This window comes from Oncorhynchus masou, unplaced genomic scaffold (genome assembly GCF_036934945.1).
Source record: "Oncorhynchus masou masou isolate Uvic2021 unplaced genomic scaffold, UVic_Omas_1.1 unplaced_scaffold_1317, whole genome shotgun sequence".
NCBI classification, from domain to species: Eukaryota; Metazoa; Chordata; class Actinopteri; order Salmoniformes; family Salmonidae; genus Oncorhynchus; species Oncorhynchus masou.
Window position 1 is genome coordinate 158,269 of NW_027016661.1, and position 8,766 is coordinate 167,034.

Sequence of the window (8,766 nt, forward strand, 5' to 3'; positions counted from 1 at the left end):
GCAGTTTTATTTCCCTTTTTGTTTCTTTTTAAAAAACCACAGGAATTAAAATGACTGATTTAATAATGCATGTTGCTGTGGAGGTGACAGACACTCGTGGCCTGGCTCTACTGTTCAGCAACACTAAAACCAGAGGGAGCCATAGTAATACTATGGTTTGCTCTGGTACTACACACATGCATGCATACACAGTTCCAGTCAAAAGTTTGGACACCCCTACTCATTCAAGGGTTTTTCTTTATTTTTACTATTTTCTAAGTTGTAGAATAATAGTGAAGACATCAAAACTATGAAATAACACATGGAATCATGTAGTTACCAAAAAACTGTTAAACAAATCAAAAACTTTTTTTATTTGCGATTCTTCAAAGTAGCCACCCTTTGCCTTCATTACAGCTTTGCAAACTCTTGGCATTTTCTCAACCAGCTTCATGAAGTAGTCACCTGGAATGCATTTCAATTAACAGGTGTGCCTTGTTAATTTGTGGAATTTCTTTCCTTAATGCGTTTGAGCCAATCAGTTGTGTTGTGACAAGGTAGGTGTGGTATACAAAAGAGAGCCCTATTTGGTAAAAGACCAAGTCCATATTATGGCAAGAACAGCTCAAATAAGCAAAGAGAAACGACAGTCCATCGTTACTTTAAGACATGAAGCTCATTCAATCTGGAATATTTCAAGAACTTCAAGTACAGTCGCAAAAATCAAGCGCTTTGATGAAACTGGCTCTCATGAGGACCGCCCCAGGAAAGGAAGATTTTTGGCTCCAACCGCCGTGTCTTTGTGAGACGCAGAGTAGGTGAACGGATGAAGCGTGTGGAGGTGCTTTGCTGATGAAACGGTCAGTGATTTATTCAGAATTCAAGGCATACTTAACCAGTATGGCTACCACAGCATTCTGCAACGATACGCTATCCCATCTGGTTTGTGCTTAGTCCCACTATCATTTGTTTTACAACAGGACAATGACCCAACACACCTCCATGTTGTATAAGGACTATTTGACCAAGAAGGAGAGTGATGGAGTGCTGCATCAGATGACCTGACCTCCACAATCACCCAACCTCAACCCAATTGAAATGGTTTAGGATGAGTTGGACCGCAGAGTAAAGGAAAAGCAGCCAACCAGTACTCAGCATATGTGGGTGGGAACTCCTTCAAGACTGTTGAAAACGCATTCCAAGTGACTACCTCCATGAAGCTGGTTGAGAGACTGCCAAGAGTGTGCAAAGCTGTCATCAAGGCAAAGGATGGCTACTTTGAAGAATTGTAAATATATTTACAATTACAATGCACAATTTGTTGCATTAGAGAAAGGTGTATAAAAAAAAATAATTACACATTTATAAATTAATGAGAATATTCTGAATCAAATGTTGCTGCTTCCCTGAATGTAGTTCAAATTGTGCTGAGTGGAACTCCTATTGATATACAAGGTAATGCTGATGGCATGAACAGTTCACTAATATCAGAGGACAGGACCTCTTTCAGTGTTGTGCATGCTTTGTGTTTGTTTGAGGAAAGGACTAATCTTACGTTCAAAGACTGTGCACACACCCCACACCAGCAGAAGCAGAGAAAGCCTCAAGGCACGTCTTCCACACATAATGACACACTGCAGAACCAGACGCTGGTCCAATATTTTCTGCTTGGACCAAATGTAGAACAAAAGTCAAACCAAAGTGATGGTCCTTTGACAGGTTGTATCCAGTCACATAATCTTGTGATGGCACCACTTCCTCTCGGCTGTGTAACTGTATTCTATTTTCTGTGTTACTTTCACAATGACAATACATCCCTTGGGCTCTGCAGTACAACCACTACATATAATAAACTGTGTGTCAAGAGCTCATCTTCCCTGCTCTAGCAACAATGATAGATTCTGACAGCTCTTCAAGACTGAGGGGGGTTTATATCAAGTGTATGTAAGTGATGGTTAGATCTGGTCCTACAGGTTAATAACAGGAAATGAACCTACCAACTGCTATGATTATGATACAACATTATTATAATCATTCAATTATTCACTTTTAAATACAAATTACTTTTTAATACATCTGCAGCAGGGCAATAAAGTCCAAGGGCCTCCATTTATAAACCCTACATACTTATAAAATAGAGCCCAGAATGTACGTGCACCAGTAGGGATGCGTTGGTAAAATCACCGGGAAGCCAATCCAGAAAAAAAGCCATATTACAACCTATGTGTTGTGATAATTGCAGTGTTTGCTCTGTAACCCGTTAGTTCATTTGCCTGGACACCATGATATATCAGCCTAAAGGTTGAGCCAATAAAATGACACAGTGGCAGAATAAATTCAACCACACCTTTTTGTTTAATTATATAACGGAGATCAACATCTGTCCAGTGAAGTCTACAAAACATATTGCTATGTAACAAACAGTTATGTGACCTACAGCATGGTCAAACAAGGTACTACTTAACAACTATTGGTTTAGAACCATGGAGACATACAGCGAGTCTCAAAGAAAACAGGAGCTGCCTCCACTAGTCCAGCACCATTTCAACTTCAACATTTCAACATCTAATCACCTATGCTTAGTCTAATAAAGTGATAACTAAAAGATACCCCAAACTATTTAGTCAAATCAATGTAAGGTAATTATGTGGCTGTCCATGGTACTGATTTCTGTGTGTGCGTGCAAGTAGAAAACATGTTGACTCACCCTACTTGTAGAGAAACACCAAAGCCATCCTCCTCTTTCATGTTGCCTAAACGATCTATCATTCTGTCATACAGTACACACTTTTAGTTTTTGTTGTCCTAGGCTACCTGGCTAAAATACTTGCTCGCTAGACTAACTTCCTTTCATGGACAGCGATACACCAGGCCAGCTAGTTAACATTAGCATACTACATCTAGCTACATGTTGAACTTCCATCCTCTCAAGCCAGGGGTACAATGTATTCATTTGTGGTTGGATCAGAATCGCTGTTATAATCATTTGCCAGTACAGAGAATTAAATAAAACCGCAACAATTAAAAAATGTTTTCTGTCAATGAAGACTTTTGGCTTGTGATGTGATTGGTCTGAAGCCAAATCCACACTGGCTTCCCTTGACACTTTAAAAAAATGTATTTTTGTCCACCAGGACCAGTCAGTGTCACGCCCTGACCGTAGAGATCCTTTTAATTCTCTATTTGGTTAAATCAGGGTGTGACTAGGGTGGGCAATCTGTTTTCTATTTCTTTGTTGGCCGGGTATGGTGTGTGTGTGATAATCAGAGGCAGCTGTCTATCGTTGTCTCTGATTGGAGATCATACTTAGGCAGCCTTTTTCCACCTTTAGTTTGTGGGATCTTGTTTTTGTACTGTTGCTTCCCAGCCCTACAGAACTCTGCGTTTTGTATATATATTTTTTTCTCGGTGTCATCAATAAAATAAAGATGTACGCCTACCACGCTGCACCTTGGTCCGATCCTTCCATCGACGAACATCACACACAGCTGAATGCTGAGCGTTTTCAGGTAGTATTTTGTCACGACTTCCGCCGAAGTCGGTTACTCTCCTTGTTTGGGCGGCGTTTGGCGGTCGACGTCACCGGTTTTCTAGCCATCGCCAATCCACCTTTCATTTTCTATTTGTTTTGTCTTGTTTTCCCACACACCTGGCTTACATTCCCTCATTATTTGACGTGTATATAACCCTCTGTTCCCCCCATGTCTGTGTGTGGAATTATTTGTTTTAAGTGTTTGGTGCATTTCTGAGTGGTTGGCGACGGGTTGTTTCAACCTGTATTTTGCTGTTCTGGGTGCCGTTTGTTTTTGCATCATTAAAGTGCTCCGGCTGTTACCCATTTCTGCTCTCCTGCGCCTGACTTCCCTGCTGCCAGTTACGCACTGCTTACAAGTTTTAATGCTCTTTCACGCGTGTACAGTTTCAGGACAGGTTTGATTTATTATGGTAAACATGCTTATGCATGTTTGGAAATTAAGTTTTAATGGACGGTTTAGTTTTGTCGTTACATCTCTAAACTTGAACATTTACCTCATGTAGGCCTACATGATACATGGAGATGGAACATTGAAAGCAAGGACAATACATTGTCACGGAGCATGTTGTGATGATGACTGTAAATCTCTACTGCTGCAGGGAATATCTTTTACCAATCCAATACACTGACACCTGGTGGAAATGCACATGATCACATCTGTCCACAGGAACATTGGTTCTACCTAACAGAATGTACATGAGTCATACAGTAAGTGCTGATATTCACAGCAACAGAAGACGATCTACAGTACAGGACCTATTCAGCCAGGTGTCAGTAACCAATCAATAGAACTATATAAAGTCAGTGTATCAGCTGTAAAAATAGGGGCATTACAGTAATCAAGATATACTGTACAGTTGTATATCCAGGGCTGGTGAAATACTATTTACTAGTGATAGAAAAAGGTGTCTAATTCCATGTTGTCATTTGTCAACGGTGCTAGAAGTCAGGGGTTAGAAGGTGTCAGCTGGAGGGTTGAGTAAAGATCCCATTGTCTCTTCTTGTGAGCGTGCTGTAGGGATCAATGTCCTGTTGCTCCTCCTACAAAGACATTAACAATATGTCAACATATTACACTGTAAAATCTCATATGGGCTTTGGAAATATTTGTAAATGTTGGCAAATTCAATTGAAAATGTGATAGAGCATAGTCTGCAGATGCCTTACCATTACAGGTAACAGCAAGCAATAACAGCCCTGACAGTCTTATGACTCCAGGTAACAGCCCTGACAGTCTTTGACTCCAGGTAATAACATCAAGCAGTAAATGACATTTTCCAAATCAAGCAGTAACAGCCCTGTCAAATTCAATTCCAGGTAACAAATGCCCTGACAGTCTTAACTCCAGGTAACATAGTAACAGCCCTGCTTATGATCCAGGCCTAACAGCCCTACACGACTGCAATAGCCCTGACAGCCCTGACAGTAGCCCTTTCGTTGGACTCCATAACAGGTTGTCACTCCAGTCAAACCTGGCAGTACAAGTAACAGCCCAGTGAACAAGTTAACCCACTGTTCCCCCGTGATTGTAAAAATAAGAATCTGTTCTTAACTCTTGCCTGGTTAAATAAAGGTAAAATAAAAAATAACAAAAACAAAGCAGTAACAGCCCTGACAGAAAAGATGTTGCATCACCTCTTTAAAGGTGTACACCGCTTTCTGCTGTGTTCTCCTGCTGTGTAAAAGAAGAGAAGACCAGTGAATGAACGTAGCATAACATGGTTTTACACAACAGATGCTTTCTGGAACAAAATATTTGACTGTTTGTTTGTGCGTGGCTGCATGCATGTTTTTTTCCTACACTAATTTTTGACAAGGCAGGAAGTGAAAACCCTAAACAGTTCAGTTATTAGTGATTTACAATAACCTTATCGAGTCAGACTTGAATGTAGGTCAAGTAGCCTATGTCACACCCTCATGTATTTCATATGACTTCAGTTAGATCTGTTCATGCTCTCTTGCCAGCTCTTTGTCACTCAGTTACACCATTGATATTTCCTTGGCAAGAGAGCAGAAACAAATATTAGACCTACAGTATAGCCTACTGCATATTTCTGAGGCCCATAGTTCTCTATATGATTTGTAGATCAGATTTGCTATTTGAGATTGACATTATTTATTACAGTACCTCCATAACAAAGTAATAGTTTAATTAAATTACCAAATATGTCAAATAGCCATCAACTTTAATTTTAACAAGCTAATAAGAATCTCTTACTTGTGATGACGTTTCCTTCTGATTATTCCAACAAGGACCACGACGGCTACAAATCCTGCAACGGCTGTTATTATCATGACATTGAAAGGTCGTTGGAAAGAAAGGTTGTTTGTGACATGGGATCCTGAAAAAGAAAAGGGGAAGAACTCATTGTGATCCTATATGGCTTGTTTCTCTTCCTCCACTCTGGTCATGTTGACAGATGTTCAATTTGAAGACTTTTTTTATACAATCCAGTTCACTTGGACTGAGATGGGAGAAGTGACTAAATGAGAGCAAACATTCACAGTTCAAGATAAATGTGACACGCAAACCAAACACTTACCATTGACAAAAATATTGAGATGCAAAATATTTGTTCCTCCATTAAATACACACTGACAGGTGTAGCTCCCTTCATCAGATGGTTGTATGTTGGTGATGTGTAGAAACACTCTGTCATTCTCTGTCTGCAGTGTGACTCTGGGGTCACAAGTGCTGTCTGTACCATTTTGGTCAAACCGAAGAGACACTCGACACTCACTCCCACCACTTATCATCTTACATATTACTAGATACATCATGTCATGAATGGTTTGGTTTGGACAGGAAAGAGTGCCCAAATCTGTTCCTGTTTCTAATGGTTTCACTTGAATCTCTGTAAACATGAAGGAAAATGGGTTGTAAGTGTGTTGTTTCATTTCAAATGTTTGTTTTGCATTGACTACAATTGCAATGCCCAGTTTGTTGCATAAGAGAAAGTTGTGTGTGTGTGTGTGTGTGCATATATATATTCTGACAGTTTCTGCTTCCATAAATGCAGTTCAGACTGTGCTGAGTAGAACTCCTATTATTATGAGGTAATGATAATGCCGTTACAATGTAACAAATGAAACATGAGGACAGAACCCCTTTCCTTTTCAGTGTTGTACAAACTGTACATGCAGGCTGTGTGTTTGAGAACAGGACACATCTTACCTTCTAAGGCTGTGCACACACACCACACCAGCAGAAGCAGAGAAAGCCTGAATGCACGTCTTCCACACATACTGACCCACTGCAGAACCAGACGTTAGTCCAATATTTTATGCTCAGACTGACAGCAGAACAAAAGTCAAACTAAAGTTATCCAAAGTGATGGTCCTTTGACAGGTTTGACCCAGTTACATGATCTGCCGCTGGCCGAGAGGAGGAAGTGGTGCTGTGTAAATGTATTCTAAGTGTTACTTTCACAATGACCACACATCTCTTGGGCTGTGTCTAAGGGCTATGCAGTGCACCCATCACATACTGCATAACAGTAAATACACATGTCAAAAGGTCCACTTCCTGCTCGAGAAACAATGATAGATTCTGACAGCACCCCAAGACTGGGGGGGGGTATATCAAGTGTATGTAAGTGATGGTTATTTGTATTCCGTATGGAAAACCATTAGCTGCCTTGGCAGATCTAATGTTACTGCTTGCATGAGTTACTTGATGTGGAATAGAGTGTTATTAACCTGGAGGACCAGATCTCGGTATCCCTATATCTAACAGGAAATGAATCTACCCAGTGCTATGTTTATGATATAACATTATTATAATCACTCAATTATTACCTTTAAATACCAATGCCTTAGTAATACATCTGCAGCAAGGCAATAACGTTCAGGGGCCTCATTTATTAACCCTGCATACTTATAAAATAGAGCCCAGAATGTACGTGCACCAGTAGGGATGCGTTGGTATCCCTACTGGTACAGTTTCAGGACCGGTCTGATTTATAATGGGAAACGGGAATGTAGTGAAGTAAAAGTTGTCAAAAATAAATATAGTAAAGTACAGGTACCACAAAAAACGACTTAAATAAAAATACTTTCAAGTACTACTTAAGTACTTTACACCTCTGCATTATGGTTGGTCCGAAATTACACTTGACAGTCATTCCCCCCACTTATCACTCTATATGTTTAAAAAAATATATTCACAAAGTGTTTGGGTTGGGCAGAAGGATGTCTTTATTTCAGCCACTGCCAACATGAAGGGAAACAGATTGAGTGTCCTGTTTCATGGTTTTCAGATTGAGCTTTAGTAGTGAAGTTGATTTCTTATTGACTCACTGCATCCCACAGCACCAGAAGCAGCCTAAATACAAACATACTGGCCAACTGCAGAACCACACATGACTTACTCAATGTCGTCTGCTCAGACCGAGTACATAACTCAACGTCTATCCAATGTTAGTTGTTCAATAGAGAAACAAAGTAAAACTTGGGTTGACTAGTTATAATGGACCTTGAGAGCTGAGCATAGGAGGTGCTGCTGTTGTCTAGCTTGTATTTGTGTTACACTTCTGCTAGTGCATCTTGGTCTTTGTGACTGGGGTCTTTGTAGAGCTCTCACCACAGAGAGGTCTTATGATCAGCTACAGACACATCAACAGGTCCACTTCCTTCTTTAGACACAAACAATGACAGATTCTGCACCACCATAAGGCTGAAGGGTGTTTTTATCAAGTGTAGAACTGATGCAGGTTATGGTTAGTTTCAATCAACTCTAACACTAACCAAATGTATTCTATTTTTTTGTATTATTGCGGTATCCATGCTTGTAATGTTACCTTTCTCCATCCCCATCCCTCAGCTAATGTAGCTATCATTGGGCTGAAACACAAACTCCAGATTGTGGCTTTATCAAGACCACCTGCTGTTTACTTATTGAAAGACTAAATAGAAGTGTGGAACATATTATAGATAATGTTCACTTATTATAAGTCCAGTTATTTTCTTTGTCTGCAATATGTTATCCTTCATTTATTTAACCTCATTCCATTTCGAAATGATAGCACGTGTTGAACTTTTATTGATGTAAGGTGTATGAGGTCTTGTGGTAGTAAAACGTGATGAAAAAGTAGACTTATGGTGTGTGTTTGGTTGAGTAAATCTTGGGTATCAATTTAAGTAATAGTAATTATTACATAAGTAAAGTCATACTTTTGGCGACATTAGCGCCTAGTCTCGGCCTTCAAAGTTCAGAATGTCTTTTCTGCACCAACTAAACTGTCCCTTTGTGG

At 39.9% G+C, this 8,766-nt stretch overlaps 1 long non-coding RNA gene across 1 annotated transcript; it reads right to left on the bottom strand.

Annotated features, from left to right (window-relative positions):
* Positions 1-5,138: 5,138 nt before the first annotated feature.
* On the bottom strand, positions 5,139-6,897 carry LOC135538995 (uncharacterized). Its single transcript, XR_010455530.1, has 4 exons — positions 6,690-6,897; positions 6,058-6,369; positions 5,733-5,856; positions 5,139-5,189 (listed from the first exon to the last, which is right to left on the bottom strand). It is a non-coding gene; the product is annotated as an uncharacterized LOC135538995 (long non-coding RNA).
* Between the last annotated feature and the right edge of the window lie 1,869 nt (positions 6,898-8,766).